Source organism: Triturus cristatus, chromosome 9, assembly GCF_964204655.1.
Source record: "Triturus cristatus chromosome 9, aTriCri1.1, whole genome shotgun sequence".
NCBI lineage: Eukaryota > Metazoa > Chordata > Amphibia > Caudata > Salamandridae > Triturus > Triturus cristatus.
The window spans coordinates 826,257,957-826,280,964 of record NC_140592.1 but is presented as its reverse complement, the minus strand read 5'-3'; the positions used below and the strand labels follow the sequence as shown (position 1 = coordinate 826,280,964).

Sequence of the window (23,008 nt, the reverse complement as noted above, 5' to 3'; positions counted from 1 at the left end):
GTGTCACAAGTGATATGCGTGATTATGCCCTTATGTTGAAAAAATAATAACTAAATGATAATATCACAAGGAGGAACTAGAAACCAGGAAAATGACATCGCCATATTGGACTAGTAAATCGTAGCTATCTACTCAGTGTTTTAGTAGCAGCTTAATGCGTATTAATGTGGAGATCAGAAGGTAGATAAAAGTAAAGCTAAAAGTAAAGCGTTGCGAATAATACGGAAATGAAAGAAGTGCTCATCTGCGCGTAAATCACATGAAACGTAAAAGTGTATTCTCCCTTAATGTAAGCGGGATAGCTCGGAAGAACATGTTTGTTAAGTCATATGCTAACCTAGCCAGTGCTAGTTAAAAATTATTCAGCATTACCAAAACCATGAATTACTAATGCCATCATAGTGTCAAGGCACTGTTATGTAGTAAGCATATCCGCATTGTCTCGCTATTACAACGCTTTATAGAAATCAGGAAGGGCATCTGTAGATACATCCAACAATGATGTGCCTAGTGCACCATGAATTTCTAGCTGATATCATAATAAATCTATAAGTCCACAGTGGTGAAAATTAGTAGTAAAAATTGGTGTATACAATACCATATTCTCAACCAACAAGATCTCCGCATATGAAAGAAAAGGAGTATTAGCTTATTATTATTAAAACATTTTATAGAGCGCGTCACCTCTTATTATCCTCCAAGCGTGTGAACAATACAAACTGTCTGTGATACCATCGTGTACACCAGAGTCATCAAATTATCCAAATAGTGATGTCAAAAAAAAGGAGTGAAGTCGAAGAAAAGGTTAGGCAACCTGTGTGGTGGTTAGGTACCTTCCTTCTCTCCTGCAAAAGAAACAAAATTAAATAAAGTTACAATATAAAATGACAACATTGTTAAAACCACAGTTCCTAATGCACTTATTACAAGGATGGAGAAGGCTCCTACATGTTTCTCATCATGTGTGATCACTCAGCTCTATTCGAAATTTCGAAAATTCATCACACTGAAAGACAATAAAGAAAGAAAGAAGATCTGGAAAGAAAAGAACACAGGCAAGAAAGAGAAGAAATGACAAAGTCTCATGATACAAATAGGAATTACTCTTTCTTCAGATGTATCGACAGTTCTTCATCCTGATTCATACCTCCTGGGGCTCTTGTCTGCAAATCTATAATATACTTAGACTCTTTTTGTTGGAGTCTGAGTGTTCTGTTCCCCCTCTATGATCCCTCCGGATCTGTTCAAAAATGAAATATTTAAGTAACGAAGAGGTGGAAAAATGTTGTTCTTGAAAGTGGCAAGCCACCGGATACTTGGGATCATTGTTAGTGATAGCTCGTTTGTGTTCAAGAATTCTCTTTTTTGCCATAAGAGTGGTACTGCCAATGTAGTATAACCCACAGGGGCATTCTATGGCATATATAACAAGTGTGGTGCTGCATGTCAGGAATTGAGTGATTTCTTTCTGATTAGGACCATTAGTGTATTCTTTGCGAAAAGTGCTAGCCGAACACGCTTTGCAATGCCCGCACGGAAAGAAACCTTTGAGATTCTGTATGCTCCTGTCCTGTGTTTGAGTGATGTCGCTGTGAACAAGCAGATCTCTAAGGTTCCTCCCTCTTCTGTAGGTAATATTCGGTCTATCCTTGATGGTGTGACCTATACTGCCATCATTCCTGAGTGTATTCCAGTTACGTGATAGAATACATTTGATGTTGTCTGATTCAGAGTTGTAAGTGAGGATCACCCTGGTGTCCACATCCATAGTTTCTTCTGAAATGGATGTTTTATCCACCAGAGTATCTTTTCTTTCAATACCATCTACTCTGTTGATCGCTTTTTTCAGAACCCACGTGGGATATCCCCTCAATCTGAACCTTTCAATCATTTCAGCACTCTCTTTGTCAAAAGCAACCTTACTGCTACAGTTCCTTTTTGCCCTCAGCAGCTCCGCATAGGGGATACTCCATTTGAGGTTTTCTGGGTGGCTGCTGAGGGCATATAAGATGCTGTTGCCTGCAGTGGTTTTGCGAAAAAGGGAAGTATGTATCTTGTTTTGTCTGATTTCCACTCTGACATCAAGGTACTCGACCTTAGTGTCACTGATGTCCCCTGCAAGGTGTATGTTGCAATCGTTCTTATTAAGTTCATCAATGAATTCACGGGCCTCTGTGCAACTCCCTTTCCATATGATGAACAAGTCATCAATATACCTGAGCCAAAGTTCTATTTTGTTCAGGTTCATAATGGTAATCACCCCAGAGAATAGTTCTTCTTCCCAGAGGCCCATGAACAAATTCGCAAAGCTAGGAGCCAGACATAAACCCATCGCAGTTCCGACCAACTGTTTGTAGAGGGTGCCGTCGAACATAAAGATGTTATTAGTGAGGCAAAACTCTATCATTTCAATAATCATTTGATTATGTTCCCTATGGGAACTTTGGGATTTTTTGCATTGAGTATTGCCAGCACGCTCCGCTGGCGTGTACGCCACTTTTCATGGGTGCTAGCTGTCCAGAAGGGGCTTCGCTTTAAGGTTATATATATATATATATTCACTGAAAAAACCAAAGGTTTCAGGGGCGTTATAGTTAGGAATTGGCATTTAAAAAACCTTTGAAATTCACTGAAAAAACCATAGGTTTCATGCATGTTATAGTTAGGAATTGGCATTTAAAAAACCTTAGAAATTCACTGAAAAAACCATAGGTTTCAGGGGCGTTATAGTTAGCTGGACATTTCCCTCGTACAAAACCCTAGAAATGCTCCTGTTATAGTTAGTTCAGCTAACTATAACTCGTGCCCCCTCAATGCACTGCTGATGACGTCAAATATTACATCACTCATGACATGGTCAGTGACATCAAGAGGAACAGCATGTGGATATTGAGTAGCATAGTTAACTAGAACTAACATGTATTTGTATTCTTTAGTAGAGGTAGTTAAATGTCCTACCAAATCTATCCCTGTACTTTCAAAGGGGGTTCCTATAATGGGCATTTTTTAAGTGGGGCCACTTGGGGACAATACAGGAATGCCTTAATCTGGTTAGGAATACTAAGTCCATAACATTGTTCTAAAATGGCTTTTGAGGTTTTCTCTAACCCAAAGTTTCCTGCCAGTAAACGTGAAAGTCCAAAGAAAAGCACTTGTTCTGTAAAATTAACAGGGACAAGTAGCTGGGGTTTATCTGCAGCTTTGCCTCCTCAGTATAACAACCATTTTTGAATGATAAAACGGGGATATACCTGAATTCCCCGTTCCTCATTTTCTTAAGCCTTTCACCAAGGCATTTCGAAGTGAATTGTCATTTGCATAGGCTGCTTGGATATTTGTATTCAGTCCACAGGATTTGGTTATTAGTAACTTTCTTTGGGAACTCTTTTAAATTTCTGCATTCACTGTTCCCCACTGCCTCCATAGTTTAAAGGGTCCCACGAGCAGAGAATAACATGTCTATATTGAATTGTCCCACATGACTGGATACTAAAGTCTCCATCGATTTATCAACTGTAGAATCCCATATATCGACTGAGATACCCGAGGCTTCTTTACAGTGTGTCTGGCTCCTTGCTGGAACGTGCACTCTCCCAAGATCGCTTGGGATGGGGGGATTCTACAACTTGCCCCTTTCTGCCTTACTACAGTTCTACGAGACCAATTCAGTGAAGTATGAGTTGGGATTGACTATTGTTTACGCTTTTGTTACAATGTCATAGTATGTAATGTGGATAGCGGCCGGCCCTGCTTGGTGATTCTTTTTATGGGGACATGGGTCCTCAGTCTGTCTGATCTTCGCTGTATTGTTATATAATCAATAAACAGAATTTGAAAATAAATTTTTGCATTAATTTTTCTCTTTTAATTTTAGGTATTTTAAGGTTGATTGGGACCTCTAAATTTCACTTGGAGAAAGAGAGCTTGTTCTAATCAAGATTTCTCCTCTCTTAAAAGTGATCCTTAGAAGTTTAAGCAATGAGGATTACCCATTCCTAATGTAATGTCTTCAGGAAGATTAGGAAGTACTTCCACTTCAATAAACTCTGTTCTTTATTAGGAGAAACTACAGGGACATTGGCTATATTGTATTCTTCCTAATTCCATAGTATGCACTTAATAATAACTAATTGTTGGGGTATAATCTGGTATGGGGAGACCAAGATATCCCTTATTGCTGAAAATGTGCAACCTGAGTGTAACAAAGCAGTAACCCACTCATCTATCAGCCATCTATCCTTTACCTCATCCATCATCCTTGCACCCAATCATCCCCTCAACCATTTATCCTTTCTCTTATACTCCATCCTTTGACACACTCATCCATCAGCCTTTTCACTTATACATCCACTCTTTCACCCATCTACCCATTCATCCATCCATCCATCCATCTACACATCCATCCATCTGTCCATTCATCCATCTATCCATTCTTATATCCATCCTTTCACTCATTTATCCAACCATCTATCCATTTGCCCTTTCACTCACCCATCTATAATCATTCACTCACACATCCATCCATCATTCAGTCATTCATCCTTTCACTCAGTCCTTTTCCCACTGACCGACCTTTTTACGTTAATGATGACCCTTTGCCGGCCTGCGTTGCAGACAGAGGAGTCCCATCAAAAAAGTTCAAACAAGCTGTAGCTGCTAAAGTGGGGGGTTGACCACACCCTGGGAGTATTTCAAGTTGGATTGGCTGCTTGGTCCACAGTTGGGAAATCTCCTATAAGCATAGGGGCCAAATAGTGAGTCTGTCTATCCTTGGGCCAGCGACTGGCTTTGGTGACTCTCTTTCTTAGGGAAATGTCTGCCCCTGTATGCACAAGTTCTTTACTTTACATTATATCTGTTGCTATTTCTAGTTGACTTTCTGAGAGTTGATGGAGTTAATACGCTTGAATTTTCAAAGTATCTTGAAAAAATACCCTGCTCTCTATCAATAGATTTGATAGATCTCTTGAGGGCTCATTTGAGTTTCTGTTGGCCTTTCATGAGGCGATGTACAAGGTTCTCCATTTTATAGCAAAAGGGATATCCCACTTCTGGCACCAAAATGTAGCAAGAGTTGACTTTGCTTGTTTAAATAAAGAGTTTTTTCCAACCAACAGCTTGCCCTTTATTGTTCTTCTTAGTGATTCTTTATTCTAATACAACTCATGATGTTACATATACAGTTCTTGTATGCTTTTTATTATTTTACCTCCAGTTCTTCTTCTCTTCCCCTTAAACTTCAGCTCAGATGGGAACGGAAACCCTCGGAAGAAAAGGTCTCTTTCACGCTTTTGTCTATTCTGCTGTCTCTGTTCTTGTCTCCTTCATTCCTCTTTTTCTATTATCACTTTAATCACTTTTATTTAATCTTTTCTTCCTATCTCTGTCGGCTCCCATTGACCTTGGTTTGATACGTTCCGGTCGCAGGCACTAAGTCCAGTCACAAAAGTGGCACAGCGTTTTTATCGGCACATGTAGAGTAACTCTGGGTGGTAGGGATTATGTGGATTCCTGTGGATTCCAAAAATATTCATCAGAAAAATGTAAGGAAAATGCTTGATTTCAGTCAAAGTTTGAGGTTTGCAGAGCATTGTGGGTGAGAAAGCCTCATGGGGTCCATGCAAGGCAAACCACCCTGGAATCCCCTGGTTATCTAGTTTGAAAAAAATGCCTGTGGTTTGTAGGTTTACAAAGATGGCACCACAGCACAGTCTCAAATACTGTAACCACCACTATTGCTTATCTATCAATGTAGCACTTTAGGGCCTTTTGTGTCGTGGTCTTTTGGCCCACCCACACAAGTGGGGGACTGTTCTTATCAAGGGACATGTGGGTGATAGGAAATGTGCAGCTCCCTGTAGATTCGAGGACTTTTTGTCACAGAAATTTGAGATAAAAGTGTGTTATTTTACCAAAGGTTGACATTTGCAAGGACTTCTCTGTAAAATTACCTAGTGAGAGCCACGCAAGTCACACACCCATGGAATTCCCTAGTTGTTGAAGTTTCAAAAAGGTGCAGGTTTGCTAGGTTTTCCTAGGTGCTGGCTTAACCAGGGCCCGAAATCTACAGCTACCCACTTTGCAAAAAAGCATCAGTTTTGAGTGGAAAAATGCAATATATCCATGTTGCGTTTGGACCGTTTCCTGTCACAGGCACTAGGCATACCCACACCACTGAGGTACCATTTTATCAAGAGACTTGAGGGAATGCTGGGTGGAAGAAAGTTTGTGTCTCCCAGCATATTTCAAAACTTTTGATCACAGAAAAAAGAGGAAAATGCGATTTTGTAGTCAAAATTGAGGTTTGCAAGGGATTCTGGGTAAATAAAACCCTGGTAACAGCCATGCAAGTCACCCCAACCTGGATGTCTTCAGCTGTCTAGTTTTCAAAGTTTTCCAGATTATCTTAGGTGCTGACTGAGTTAGGCCCAATTCCACAGATGCCCACTTTGCTAAAAAAAAAGAGCAGATTTAAGTGGAAAAATTTGATGTATCAATGTTGCATTTTGTGCTATTTCCTGTCACAGGCACTCTGCCTACCCAAAAACCTGAAGTGCCATTTTTATCGGGTGATTTGGGAAAATGCTATATAGACAGAAGGTTGTGGCTTTCTTCAGATTCCAGAACTTTCCATCACAATATTATGAGTAAAAGTGTTTTTGTAGTCAAAGTTTGAGGTTTGCAATGGAATCTCAATACAACACAAAACAGTGACAGCCAAGCAAGTCACCCTACCTTGGATTCCCACAGGTGCCTAGTTTTCAAAAATATGCAAGTTTGCTAGGTTTACCTTGGTGCTGACTGAGCAAGGGCCCAAACCACAGTAACCCACATTGGAAAAAACTGTTGGTTTTCAGTTGAAAAATGTGCATGCATCCATGTGGGTTTTGGCCCATTTCCTATTGTAGGTACTAGACCTACTCAAACAAGTGAGGTACCATTTTTATTGGAAGACATGTGGGAGCTTAAAATAGTAGAACATTTGTTATTACCATTTGGATCTTGCTGCATTTGTGCCTTCTAAATGTAAACTAGTGTGTACAAAAGAAGACATTTTGAAAAATAGCCTCTAAATCATGTTAGAACGCCTACCCACAAATTAAAGATATACAAATAACCACTGATCCTAAACTCTATATCTTGTGCCCATTTCAGAAATACATAGGATTCCTTGATACCCATCTTTCTCCCTCCGCATTTCGCCATATGAATTGGTGCACAATGAAAATCCATTGTACTGTGCAGCTGATTTGTTGGTGCTGATCACCTTGGGTTCTTGGAGAACCAACAAGCCCTATATGTCCGCGCAGCCATATGGTTCTAGCAGACGTAATGGCCAATCGGTCACTGTAAATCGGCCAATGTGACCAAAAGTTACAGATGCAAACATTGTTTTCAATATTTCTTCACTTGAACGATTAGGGGGTCATTAGTATAGCGGGCGGATCGCCACCGCCCGTACGGCGGTGGCGATCCGCCCGCTAACAACATCCGCCCACCACAAATTTCCCCCTGCCACATTACCATGGCAGGGGGGACCCCGGCGGACGGGAATACCGTCTGACGGTTTTCCACCAGTAAGCAATCCGCCCGATTGCATACCGGGTGGAAAAGCAGTTTATATGGTGGCGGTGTCTGGTAGACACCGCAATCCATATTACTATGCAGGCAGGCGGTGTTTGACATTGGGGGCCTGTAGTGGGCCCCCAGGGATTCTGGGGGGTGGGGGGTGCACATGGGGGGTACCTATGGTATCCCCCTGCATTTCAATGTACAACGTGGCAGGCACGGTACGGTGCCTGTCACGTTGTGCATTGAAAGGCACAGGCAGCCTGTGTGGCATTGCGGCGGGCGGTGCTCTCTGCACCGCCCGCCGCAATGTTGCAGATGCGCCATGCGCCCGCCAGTGTGGCAGGCTCATGTTAATCGGGAGTGCAGGACCGCCGCACCCTCAGCGTGCGGTCCCGTTTTCCGAGGGTATGGCGGGCAGACAAAGTCCGCCGCCATACTAATGGGGCCCAAAGTTTCTTTGGTAAAAATGCAGTTTTTTTCATTTAGTTCTGCATGTTTTTGAAAGCTGTGAAGATTGTGACTTTAGCACAGCAAACCGTTCATTGATGCCATATTTGGGAATAAAAACAGACAATTTTAACTTTTGTCCTATTTTTCTAAAAAAACCTCAAAATGTAGCAATATTTCCTCTATTTTCTTGGTGCCCTCCAGAGGAATCCACAAATCCTGAATACCTTTGCAATCCCGAGGATGTTAGAAAAAACGGTGCAAATTTGTTGTGGATACCTTGTGTGGAAAAATGGTTAAGGAGCACTAAGTACCAACTACACCAAATAGCCAAAAATAAGCAGAATAGGCAATGATTTAATGAGGTGCTTGGCACAAATAAAAGACACCCTTGGAGAAATACAAACATCTCATGTGTCTAATACATTAAATATTGGCAAACAACAAAGTGAAGAAGAATCACTACTAGTGGTGTATCTGTTATACCCGAGTCTTGTTGTCCTAGAGAAAATAAAATTCATACCTTGCATGGAAAATCCAGCTTAATGAAATGTCCAGATGATAAATTAGTTCTCTGGATTCTATATGTAAATACCTACGCTTGTCAAAATATTGGAAAAAACGAATTATTTCAAAGTCTCATTATGTAATCATTATGTTATTTTTATGGTAACTGTTGTTTGTGGCCCTCTCTTCAGGGTCACCCCCAAATATGTTGCCTCTTTCTGTTCACTTATTCTTGAAATCGGTTTTTTGGCCTTAGGACTCTGTGCACCTCATAAGACTCTGCCCCTGGATAGTAATTGATCATTAGATGTAGGTGCAGGAGCATCTAGAATTCCTTTAACATATTTGTACTTGGGTTTAATACTTTCTTTTGAAATTTCATGCCCTAAGTACTCAACCATATCTTGTCTGCACGTGTGTTTAAAAAATGTCAATGTTAGACTTTTGTCTTGCAATCTTTTCAATACACTGTGTAAACTTTTATTTTACTCCACATGGGTTTTTCCAAAAATGAATATATTGTAATAGAAAATAACAGCTTCCATGACCCCTTCCAGCATGTTTTTCATCAGACGTCAAAACACTGAATATGCACTTGCTAAGCCAAAAAGCATTCTCAAGTAATGAGACATGCCTTCAGGATTTACAAACGCCATTAGATACTTGGAATCCTCATGGAGTGCCACCTTATGGTATGTGCTTGCTAAGTCCACAGTGGAAAAATATGCTGCACCAGCCAGAGTTGAAACTAATTCATGGATGTTAGGAGGGGGTGTTTATCCACAGAGATTTCCTTTTAATTAAGACTGCGCAGAACCTTTAAGAAACAAAACTACAGGAGACACCCAAGGGGAAGACTCTATGGATTCAATAATTTCCTTCTCGCTTAAATCATTAAGTATGTCTTTGAGTTTGTCACAATAAGTTAATGGGATATTCCTTACTCTGTGCCTCAGGGCATCACCCCTCATTCAGGATAATTCTGTACTTGAAACCCACATATTTTCCCACTCTCTCTTTAAACATACTTAAAAAGGATGTACGTATATCTGATACAGACCCCAACTTGCCTTCATCAGATGTAGCTACATACCTAGGTGGGGAGGCATTGGGATCCAATCTTATTCTCATCTCTTGTTAATGAGGCCACCCTACTGTGGCATCAACTTTGGCCGCCTTTTATTCATTTGAGTGGCATTGAGAGCCGTACCACATTCACCGGTCCCTGAGTTGTTTCTACAAGGTGTTGTTTACCGTCATACTATAGTTTAGGGAAACACTTGTTATCAAGCAATTTTTTTAACAGTGCTTTTTATATCGCCTGTTTCTCTGACAGTATTTTTGCATTGCAAACCACCTATTTCATTATTCAAAATATCTACATATTTAAGGTTTCTTCATCATGACTCTTTTTGCCTCCGCATATAATATCCATCTCACAATTCCTTATATTGGAGTTTTATAGTCATGGGTGTGACCACTTCATTTTTTCACTATTGAATATACTTATTTAGATAGTCGTCCACATATTTTACAATTGGTTCTATGCTGGGATCTCCAAAGTTTTATCTTACTCCCTTGACCACTGTTTAATTCATTTTTCTGTTATTTGCTTTCCTTTTTTTTAGTTTAGACTCCGCTTATATAGAATAAAAAAAATTGCATTTATCAGTGGCCTATGATTTGAACATGTGAAATATTACAGGTTTTGTCATTCAGCGGTGGCTTTTCCTAAAAATGGTACTCCAATTCTCCGAAATTTGCATAGAACATGAATATATTATATCCATAGACACCCATATATTTATCAATGCAATGTGTATTCCACATAATTAATTACTTCTAATCACTGATACCACCATTGACTTGGTTTTCTGATTTACCATCTTGCATTGAGTTATCAAATTGTCAGTTTTGTATTGTTGATATTGTATATTTTTAACTGTCTTGGATTGTGCCCTTTTTTTGTTTTGATTTTATGGATTGTATATTGTTCTATATGTCACGTCATTTTGATTGTTTTTATATTTCATCTCTACTTTCATATCATTAGATTGATGTTATTTCCTTGCAAGGAGGGTTCTAGACCCCACTGATTAAATGCTACATTTTTGTTATGTTGGTCATACGTAAAGTAAAATAAAGTAGGTAATTCAGTATTCACATGTTCTTTTGGCCTGTATCTTTATCAGTTAGTTAGTTTACACTTGGGTTGCCAAGGGGTGTTTATATACATCTGTTGCTTCTTCTTCTGCCCTTGGAACTGTTATTTATTTTCAGGAGGTCCCTGTTACTTTGTATACTGATCATCTTTGGTTGTGACACATACTTTTTCCCTTCTTCTTCCATCAAATTCTAAATTAACCCAGAAGTATCCTTCCAAATCAATTTTGTGACCTGAATATGCTCCTGGCTATACATCAGGAGGAAACCATTTGTATCTCCCCAAGTGTTTGTGAATAATGTTTTCCCAATAATACTATACTAGGCACAAGAATCTACCATCATTGTTACGATAGTACCATCCATAAGTGCTGTGCATATTGGAAAGCCTTAACATTTAGAGGGTCATTAGGATGGCAGGAGCACTTTGTCCGCCTGCCATCCTCTCGGAGAATGGGACCGCCCGCCATCGGTGCTGGGGTCCCGTTGCAGACATTAGGATGCGCCCGCCACACTGTCGGTCGCATCCTGCATACTTGACATTGCGGCGGGCGGTGCTCTCAGCACCGCCCGCCACAATGCCAAGAAGGCATGTCGTGCACTTCCATGCACAACATGGCAGGCACCGTGCGGTGCCTGCCATGTTGTGCATGGAACTGCAGGGGGGTACCATAGGTACCCCCCATGTGCACCCCCCAACCCCCAGGATCCCTGGGGGCCCGCTACGGGCCCCCAATGGCAAAAACTGCCTGCCTTTCCATGGTGGCAACAAGGCAGGTCCCAGCCTGTATACTAATATGGATGGCTGTGTCTACCAGACACCGCCACCATATAAAATGCTTTTCCACCCGGTAGGCAATCGGGCGGATTGCCTACCGGCGGAAAAACGGCAGATGGTCTTCCCGTCCGCCGGGGTCCCCCCCGCCATGGTAATGTGGCGGGGGGAAATTTGCAGCGGGCGGAGGTTTTTGGCAAGCGGTGGTGATCCGCCCGTTATCCTAATGGACCCCTTAGTGTCACTTGCACACAGATTAGAATTGAATTCTACACCATCATCCCTTCTCTCATTGTAAGTAACACAATTAACTTTTTGAGATGACATTGATCTAGACTCCCTACCAATATGTCTTTTTTTTACATGTAATGCACACTTTATCCCATGCTGGACAACCCTTGAAAATTCCAACATAGTAAGGACTTCCACACCTGAAATAACTCATACTGTTTCTTTTCTCATTACCTTTAAATTCAGAGCCTTTGTTGTTCTTAGAATGAATAGGATTTATCACCTCAATACTTCTGAGCCCTGTGACTTAAACTTCTCAGACTGTTCAATGTCTTTAGCAATATTTATGACTGCACTTAATGAAGACTCTGTCCCAGCCCATAGTCTTTCCTGAGGTTTTTCCACTTCGCTTTCATCATTATCTGTTCCCTCAATACCTACTCATAAGTGATGGTATTAAATTCACAGGATCCTGCTAATGTGCAGAACACAGACACCTAGGATCCGATTACGACCGCCAAACTCATGGGGGCAAGATGGTGGTGGTCTCCCGACTTCCATATTACAATTTTGGCAGTCGCACCTACATGCCCCTTCTGCAGCCACCAGAGAACCACCTTTTCCTGTTGGTGTTGCGCCAGTCAGGAGGCCACAATATGCTTGGCAGAACAGCAGTGGTCTTGCTAAGCATATTACAAGTTTCCTCTCAACTGGCAGTTTCATAGAGGTTCTTCCTCCATGAACACCATGGTGGAGAGTAAACAAAGGGGGGCTTGCAGTGCTCCATATGCCTCCTCCTCATGTGGGTGAACACAAGGAGGCACAACATGTACCCCCCTGTGTGCATGCACAACAGTTCCTGCCCAGCACGGACTTTTCAGTCCATGGCCAGGCAGGAACTGTTTTTGGAGTTCCTATTGCGGTGCCCATTTTCAGGGCACTGCCGTGGGAACTTTAAAAAAAGCACCCCAAACAGGAGGAAACTCTTTATCTGGCGGGCGGTCTGGCCACAGCTTTGGCGGTGCATCGGCGGGGTTGAACCGGTGCCACACTGCCAAAGCCATAATCAGGCCCATAGTCTTCAATGGAATCTTCTTCCTTTTGTGCATGACAGTAAAATTTAAATCGTTCCATCACTGTTCATTTTTCTTCCATAACAAATACCCATTCTTTTAACGCTTGGTCAAAAACTATTCATATCTCCTGCACCCTTCAAAGACGGAAAGTTTTTTAATTCCTTCAATGCTATTACACCTAAGCAATGCTTCAACAATGATAACTTCTTTTGTGCTGAACAATCTTCACCTTTGAGGAACTCTACATAGGCAAAAAACATGGGATACCACAATTCCCGTTTAATTTGTGGTTCCCCACCTGATTGCAAAAAAGGAGGTGAAGCTGCACTATTTTCCATAATTAATGACAACGTAGCCACAAAAGGAATTGAATAATAATATATAATTATTCAAATTAATCCAGTCGGTATAGCTGTCAAAATTTTAAATGTATTAAGTCCATCCAAAATTGACATATCCTGAGAGAACCGTAAAAATTATGAAAACCATATTATTCTTGAAGGATTGTATCGGGTTCTTAATCAAAAATGGGAAAAACTTAGGAAAACAACAATGCAGGAAGCTTAAGGGAGTTCCCAATCCAAGATGGCCACTATCTTTCCAGTGATGAGAAATCCTTGCATTGGATTATGGATGCTGTATTGGTTTACTTTTCTGCCAAGAAATGAGTGCCGCTACCTGGGCATGAGTGAGTACTGACCAACCACTATGGTAAAGGGCTTGCGACTAGCACACAGGTGCACGAACACAGCAATCCCCAGGGCGGTAAATGGCTAAGCCTAAGCAGTTATACCGCACCAACAGTACCACTTGCCAGACATCGAAGAAGATCATCGGGTGAGCATTCGGTGAAGAAATCATTCTGACATGATGAAAACTAAATCCTCAGTAACAGCAAATGTCTGAAAAGACAGGTGAGTGCGGCTCTACCCTCTTCACTCCTGCTCTTCACCAAATTGTGTGGGAATTAAGGCCGAATTGGCCATACCGGGCATCAGTTTTACCCTGGGAGACTGGAAGGTTGGGGGGGGGGGCGGTTTTGTTACTGAGAGGTGCAGAGCTTCTCGTATATCCATTCGTTTTCAGGCAACAATAAAACTGTCAAGATAAATCTGGTGAGTAATGTACCTGCTGGAAAGAGATTGAGCTTTGTCTAGTAGCAGTCTTGAGTCATTTAAAGTAGCACACAGTGTTAATATGCCTGCTACAAAGGACGTGTACCATGCAGTTCACAGAACAGTATTTTATGTGCATAGCGCAGTGGGTTACAACATTTGTCAAAGAGACCCTTTTGTTACTGTGCAGTTCATAAATTACAATCATAATCTAGCACTGTGAGCTTTGAAGTGTCGTCAAAGAGCTGCAGGCAAACTACATGGTACAGGTTAGAAAGTTATATTTCTTTCCCAGTCTTTCATTATCCTAATGTTGCTAAAAAGGGTTTGTTTGGATAGAAATATATTCTTATTTGTAAGGCCAACCCTAACCACTGTGTTATGTTCTGAATCCTGATTTTTCAGTATGGATGACATGAATCCTACATCTTGTAGTCCCCTTAGTCTTATGTAACATTTGTATACACTTTTTTCTACACATATTATTCATTGTCTTGATGTCTGTGCATGGGATAAAAGGGGGAGGGGGCTCAACAGCTCATAAAAGAGACTAAACTGCCTGAATAACAAATGATATCCCTTATTCTCTCTCATGACCACAGTTGGCTCCCAAATATCCATCAGGTCATGTTACGTCTGTTCGCTGATTGCACATGCAGTCGGCACAGACAGGCTTTACTTGTCCTAAGAGGTAGCCCCTGAGAAATCAAAATGCCTTATCCAACTATATCTAAGCAGGATAAGGGCCAATATCTAACCCTGAAAGGTAGAACCACATAGGTAGTAGTAAATCGGACCTGATACAAAATCAACCCAACTGCATTATACCTCTTCACTGAGCCAAGTAACATCCAAACTGAGTTAGAAAGGATTCACAAAAAGGGCCCCATTGGGAAGGATACTGTTTGGCCCAGAGACTTCCCAGAGAGGAGATTCTTGGAGGTAGCAAAGTCACCAACTCAAAGCACAAACGCATCCACTCCTGCATCCAACTGTGGATCGAAGGTGGTCCTTAGCGCATCTGGGGCAGACTTCTTTAACAACAAGTTGTCCCCCACATGGAGTTCTTATTTAGGGCCACACAGCTCGAGAATAAGAAGTGGAATTAGTGCATGAGTGAGTGCAGACCAACCACTATGGTAAAGGGCTTGCCACTAGCACACAGGTGCACGAACACAGCAAATACCAAGGCAGTGAATGGCCAAGCCTAAGCAGTTACACCGCACCAACAGAACCACTTGCCATACATCAAAGAAGATCATCGGGTGAGCATTGGGTGAAGAAATCATTCTGGCATGAATAAAACTAAATCCTCCACAACAGCAAATGTCTGAAAAGACAGGTGAGTGTGGCTCTACCCTCTTCACTCCTGCTCTTCACCAAATTGTGTGTGGATTAAGGCTGAATTGGCCATACCGAGCATCAGTGTTTCCCTGGGAAACTGGAAGGTTGGGGGGGGCGGTTTTGTTACTGAGAGGTGTTTTTGTTGCAGTGCAGCAGTTTTGAAGCTTCTGCTGCAGAGCTTCTCGTATACCCAGTAGTTTTCAGACAACAATAAAGTGTCAAGATGACTCTGGTGAGTGATGTACCCGCTGTAAAGAGATTGAGTTTTGTGTAGTAGCAGTCTTGAGTCACTTAAGGTAGCAGAGGGTGTTAATATGCCTGCTACAAAGGACGTGTACCATGCAGTACACAGAACAGTATTTTATGTGCATAGCGCAGTGGGTTACAACTTTTGTCACAGGAACCCTTTTGTTACTGTGCAGTTCATAAATTACAATCCTAATCTAGCACTGTGAGCTATGAAGTGTCATCAAAAAGCTGCATGCAAATTACATGGTACATGTTATAAAGTTATATTTCTTTCCTAGTCTTTCATTATCTTAATGTTGCTAAAGAGGGTTTGTTTGGATAGAAATATATTCTTATTTGTAAGGCCAACCCTAGCCACTGTGTTACGTTCTGAATCCTGATTTTCCAGTATGGATGACATGAATCCTACATCTTGTAGTCCCCTTAGTTTTATGTAACATTTTTATATACTTATTTCTACACATATTATTCATTGTCTTGATATCTGTGCACGGGATAAAAGGAGGAGGGGGCTCAACAGCTCATAAAAGAGACTAAACTGCATGAATAATAAATGATATCCCTTATTCTCTCTCAACACCACAGTTGGCTCCAAAATATCCGTCAGGTCACAAACACATCTGCTCCTGCATCCATCTGTGGACCGAGGGTGGTCCTTAGCACATCTGGGGCAGTCTTCTTTAAAAGAAGTTGTCCCCGACATGAAGTTCTTATTAAGGGCCGCACAGCTTGAGAATAGGAAGTGGAATTAGTCACAGGGGGAGGGTTGAATGACCACCCCCTGTCAGGAAATCTGGGACATATGTTGGGTGGATACACCTGGCTAGAAGGGATGGGGCAACACCTAATTGTACGTCAATTTACACTGCATTCTTGTGTTTCAGAGGTAAAGGAATGCTTCCTTTTAGCACGAATGCTAACTGCAGAGCAATCATGCACATAACGGATATGTAATGGAGCACCTCTACGCTGATGGATTATTACAGGCAGTGCAGTGCGTTTGTCTATTCTCAGCTCGTCCCTGGATGGTGCAAACTCTGTTACTTGGTCACCGTTCATACCCAGCCCTGGTCATTCCTGGAGAAGAACTATCAGATTTATGCCAGCACCCTTTAAGGAAAAAGACAATCTTGCTGCACCAGGCTCGCAAGAAGATAACTGCGGACTATTTTATCTGGGCTCAGTACAAGGAGATTCCCTAAGAATTCAGACTGTTTACTGATACTCAACTATCGCCAGGGAGCCGATACCCTTCTTCACAATGCACACAAAAACAAATGCCCACTGGTTTCAAATTACCAGGTCGGAATTGCTTAAAATGATGAACAGCAAAACACACAAGATGATGGACGAAATGTTGCACATTGGCAAAACATTCACCCCCAGTCACGGATCTGGGTTTAATGAAATGAAGATGATGATGAACAGCACTGAGCTTGGCCTTAATTCGATCAAGAAAGAATGTAAGCAATTCACTTCATGGTAATGCAGCATCGATATGTATTGGGCTTGATGATCGCAATGGAGGGAGTGGTGTGTGCCAAGATTGGTGCGGCCTGCTGCACCTTCATTCCAGTGAATGACGTGGGCAATGGGACATTGACACTTGCCATCCGAGCACTCCACCACTTACAGAGAGACAGGTGTGAGTAGGAAGGTGCCCTTGAGTACGAGTGGTTTTCGAATTGGTTCTCCTGGCTTACCCGGTGGATCTCTGGTTTGTGCAAATTGCTGTTGCTAGTTTTCATTGTGTTCCTATTTTTGTGCGGCTCTGTACAATTGGGGATTACCTGCTGTAAAAATGCTGTCCTCAAAATGGCAAAAATGCAAGTAACTAGGAAGGTAGTGATTGTCGAGAGAGATCATAAGAAGCAACATATCCCCAATAAAGTAGCTGTCAAAAGGCATGAGTTAGATAGTGTAGTTGACAAATCAACTAGAGAGGGGAATGTCAAAATAGAAAAAGTCAATGCTAATATGAAAAATTATACACTCAGTTATGAAAATGAAATTGAAACTTTATTAACTATTTCACCCGTTGTGAACTCAACATCGGCCGACTTGCAAATGCATAGTCAGGCAGGCTCTGTGACCTAGGCCTGAGGTCACTGATTGATAGGTCACAGGTGGGGTGGCACATAGTGGACAGACAAACGCATGAACAGGAAGCCCTAGATCAATCCCACAGATTGGTGGAGCGACACCACAATGGTCCAGGGAGATTGGCCCCAATAAAGGAGACATGACCAGAGGGGTATGTGCACTCCCAAAACATCATAAAATCAGATGCCACATGAGTTAGAGACATATAGTGAATTAGGTCACAGCACATGCAATGATCTTGCGCTCCCCATGCCGGACATCTTGACATGTTACCCACTGGCCACATCATGTCCACGCAAGGTCGAGCCCCCCTATACTTTCCATCCGATAATTAATTTATAACTCTAAAGGCAGCAGCTTACATTCCTTACCATTCATGGACCTCAAGAAATACATTATCATCAAAGATAAACTGTATACAAAGAGGCCGCAGACCCTTTGTAAATTGAGACAGTCCTCAGACCCTGTGCTGTAACTGTTCTCCTGGCCGCTTTATTTAATCAAACAAACTGTTCCTGTTTTGCCAAACGCCTCTTGTCTCTTCTTTTTTCAGGGTATTTCGTGTTCAAGAAACAACACACTTGAGGAGGCATTATATATGTGAAACATGTATGCATAAATGTCATTTAAAACTAAAGTCGAGAGGAAGTGGAGATATTCCACTTACCTGTAGGGGTTGATAGCAGTGCAAATGCATCAATGCCACTCACTCCTGACAGTGACTCGGGGGCAAATTTAATCTCTATGAGTTCCTCCATAGATTTTGATGGAGACTGAGTGGAGGGTCCTTCGCTAATACCATGGTCATCATTCAGTGTTGGATCCAACATTTTGCACTTTTCTTAATAGCAATTCGATACCACAATTTTTGCCAAATCAATATTTAGAATGAGTATGTATTAGTACATATGAAATAACATTTTATAAATTCTTATTTCCTCAAATTGGATATTTAGGTTTTGCTTTATCTAAAAATAGTGCATCTGGCCCAAGGGGAGCATATTCAGCCCCATCCTCAGCAGAAAAATGCAAATTAGTTCTGAGGGCTGAAATAAAGTTATATTTTCAAACTCTTATTAAAAACATACTCTAACAAAAAGATAAAAAGGTATTAAATGTTGCACATTTTTTCAAATTATCTTTACAGCTATTTTCGCTCACGGACTGGAACCAAGGGCCAGTCATGATGCTGAAGATTGAGTATATTCAGCAGACAACTGAAATCTTTGATGTAAGTACCACAACACCTCCAGAATTAATTAACACTCAATTGCAAAAGATATATTTAAAAAACGAACAGGGTTTAGTAAAATAGTACCAGCTAAACCAAAGCAAAGCAGAAGTACAAACATTTCTACAAACTTTTTAGCTAATCGTATGCTCCCTTGTAAAACACAAAATCGAAATCTTTGACTACTCTGAATCATGCCAAGTTAGATATCTTATTACTAACTGAAACTTGGCCTTCAGAGGACTCCACCCCAGGTATGTTAACAGCCCTCCCAGATTAATTTTCAATCATAAATTGTAACAGAGATGTCAATAAAAAAGATGGTGGAGTTGTTGCAATTATAAAATGTCCTCTTCAGAGATCAGCATTGTGAACTGAACCACTTACAGTTACAGACATGTTGCTTTTGAGGCTAGAGTTCACTAGAAGCTCAAGCACAATTTTCTTACATATCCCACAATGAAATTTATGGCTGATTATATTAACTACTTTTAAAACGAATATAATCTCTATTGATATCATCCGCAAGTGTTAATAACTGGCGATTTAAACTATGGGTCCAATCATCCATAATAGCACCCAAACTCGATGAATTTATGAAATGTATCACTTCATTAAATCTCTCACAAATCAGTCATAGCCCTACTCACAGTAAAGAACACATCATAAATTTAATTTAGACATTTAATTTTAAGAGTCTTAACTTGAATATTTCTCCATGTATTTGGTCAGACCATTTTCTAATTAAATCTGACTTACCTATTCTGGAACAGAGAGGCACCTGAGTCAGACTGAGTTCATAGCTTTCCTCAGTAGACAGAGCCTCACTTATCTTTACGCCCCTCACGAACTTTGCTAGAAGTTAAACAGACATTTTTATTGACAAGATAGAAAGCCTTACCAAACAACCAAATCAAGTTGAATTTCCACCTAATGAAATTAATAATACATCGCTATCCAAATTTCAACTAATAGGTGTGACAATGCTGGAGAGATTTATGTCATAATTTAAGTCAGGCTCCCCTCTAGACCAATGTCCTCCTGCAGTAATGAAAATGACCGAACCCGCAATCATGAAACCCTTGATGACCATCGTGAATACCTTACTCACTTAGGTCATAGTACCAAAATCTTTTTTAAAAACATTGTAATCCGATTGTTAAAGAAACAGAGGGGCATATCTACAAGGCGGCGATATAAAATTATCGCCACTTTTGCGGCCGTTTTCAACCGAAAAGCGGCGATAATTTTATCGCTATATCAGCAAGGTCACGCTATCGCGTGAAACCTTGCCTTAGCACCTGAATTCCTAACGCCCATCTTTGCATCTCTAATGAGATGCAAAGTGGGCGTTCCTCCCCAGGATAACGGGAGAAATGTCGCTAAGCGACATTTCTCCTAATATCAAGCCTCACGCAAACCAGCATAGTGACAAGAAAAGTAGTGATAACCTCTGTTATCACTACTTTCCTTACACCTGCTTTGAAACTGACTTAGCCATGATATCCTATGTAAGGTGGATATCATGGCTAAGTATGTGAGGCCCTATCAGCAAGCTATCGCCAAACTTCGTGGGATTATCGCTGGGTTTCCAGCGAAAATCTCACGTTTGGCAGTTAGCGCTAGGATTTTTATCGCTTTTGAGATAAGCATTGCTAATAGCACGCTATCTCAGCGATAAAAATCCACGCTAGCCGTCGATAATTATCCTAGCGCTAAGTGCGCTTAGCGATAATTATCGACGGTTGTTGCTGATATGCCCCAGAGTGAGGATGCCTTTAATTCCTAAAAAATATCGACCCATCTCTTTTCTACTTTACGCTGTTAAATATTAAAAGCCCATGCACTACATGATTTGTGTATTTATCTACAGACCTCCAACTATCTTCATCCGTTTCAAACTGGTTTTCATCTATCACATAATTCATAGACTGTGCTACTGTCAGTTATGCATGTACTAAGAAATTATATTGAAAAGGGATTAGTGTCAGCACTTGAACAATTGGACTTGTCGGCTGCCTTCGACACAGTTGACCATTATATTCTGATGGACTGTGTTGAGGGGGCAGGATTTAGTGGTTCCCTTTTTTAATTGGGTGAATGAAATTTTAGAGGCCCACGAACAAGCTATACAAGTTTCATCTTTGCTGGCAGGAAGCATGCCTATAATATGAGAAATCCCTTAATGCTCCTCACGTATTTAATATATATGTCAGGACTTTAGTAAACAAACTCACATTGTGAGGCTGCAGGCTTTATGACTATAAAAATGACTCACAGTTCCTACTATGGATGGTAAAGCTTCATCACAAGAAGATTTTCAAAACATAATGTACTTCATCTGGGAATGGATGGGAAACAAACACTTGAACTTAAATGCAGAAACCAGGGAGATTGTAACCATTACATTAAGGCAGTAAATTACTTTCTCTTGCCATATTTTCATGGTTGCTACTCTTGCCTCATCTTTCCTAGACTCCAGCCAGAGCTCATTTTTTTCTGGTGCTTCTGGCTGCTTCAGAGCCAATGGCACTGGAATAGCTTTGAGAGTGAGGGTGCCAGCCCATGAGACCCTCGATTTTGGAAAATCCAAAAGCTACTTACAGAGCAAGTCTATTTAATGAGAGTTGTATGAGGCCCAACAGTTGATTTGGGATCTATGTAAACAAATACATGATTACATTCTAGAGTTTAAGTTATTGTCCTGAAATATGAGATTGGATCAGGGCTCCAATGTGTGTGAAAACACCAGACTTTTTCCCAGGACCATTTTGCCTGGTATACTCTGGCAGATTTTGTATGGGGAATTACCGCACTTTTCATAGTTTTGCAACCTAAACAGAGAAAATGTGTTAATAAAGTGTGTTATTATTATGTATTTCCTCATTTCAAGGCGTAGAATGATAGTGGCTGATAAATACCTCACTGCAGCTGTATTTATTGGGCGAGGAATTAGCTCCTCATACGTTGGGTCTTATAATGAGCCCCACTGTGTTTCGGTGTTGTTAATTTTTGAAGTACTTGAAAGATTTCGTTTGTAAACCAAGCAGATGTTTTTCGTCACATGTTACAGTATGCGGGATATCCTGCCTTCGCCTTTCCTACTCTGTGGCCCTGCAAGATTGTCACTTCGGTCAAGTAAAAAAACCTTCATTTTTTTAATCACAGAAAGGAAAAGTAAATTCTTCCTTGAAAGAATTACCAGCAGTTGGTTAGAAAGCACCTGATATTTGACAGCCTGCCTTTGGAAAAAAAAAAACATTATATATTGAAAACAAAATATACAAAGTATTGTTTGTTTTCAAAGTGAACTTCTTCAAGGTCATCTTGGGCTGCTAAAGCATCATTACAACCCCTAGCTCCAGCACCACTGTTTTAGAGTAAACTTGATATGTCCCTGAACTCAAATTGCAGAACTATAAGAGGAAAATAAACGACTGATTGTTTAAAGAAACCTGTTTCAGTTTTGAAAAATTTGAAAAACTGAGAAATAGAATGGTCTGGAGAATTGCACTGCCCCTACTTTTAACGCCCCATCCCCCTTCCCATCATACCTTGAACATACCAACAAAGGGGCATATCAGCAAGGTGAGGCGATAGAATTATCGCCGCTTTTGCGACATTTCTCCTAGCATCAAGCCCCACGCTATGAAGCATAGTGGCAATAAAAGTAGCGATATCCCCTGTTATCGCTACTTTCCTTATGCCTGCTTCAGGACTGACTTAGCCATGATATCCTATGGAAGGTGGATATCATGGCTAAGTTTGTGAGTCTCTATCATCAAGCTAACGCCACATTGCGTGAGATTATTGCTGGGTTTCCAGCGATAATCTCACGTTAGGCAGTTAGCGTGAGGATTTTTATCGCTTTTGAGATAAGCATTGCTAATAGCACACTATCTCAGCGATAAAAATCCACGCTAGCCGGCGATAGTTATCCTAGCGCTAAGTGTGCTTAGCGATAATTATCGCCGGTTGTTACTGATATGCCCTAAAGGGCTTAATTTTGAGTTCAAGGAACTTTTTATCCACCTGAAAAAATATAAGACGGGGAAAGGAAATTATCGGCTGGGATAAAAACCACCTATATTTGGTGAATAACACTCAAATATGGTGTATACCGCACCAAATTCTGCATGTTTTGTAAATACTGTATTGTTTTTCCCTGGTAAATGTCTGCAGGTTTGCCCTGGTG

At 41.0% G+C, this 23,008-nt stretch overlaps 1 long non-coding RNA gene across 1 annotated transcript in view; it reads right to left on the bottom strand.

The window, feature by feature from the left end:
• Nucleotides 1-693: 693 nt before the first annotated feature.
• Nucleotides 694-23,008, bottom strand: part of LOC146798912 (uncharacterized) — a 244,806-nt gene continuing 222,491 nt past the window's right edge. Inside the window, exons 2-3 of the long non-coding RNA XR_014968793.1 lie at nt 19,573-19,668; nt 694-845 (exon numbers count right to left, since the gene is read on the bottom strand). This is a non-coding gene — a long non-coding RNA (uncharacterized LOC146798912). The remainder of the gene's footprint in view (nt 846-19,572; nt 19,669-23,008) is intronic.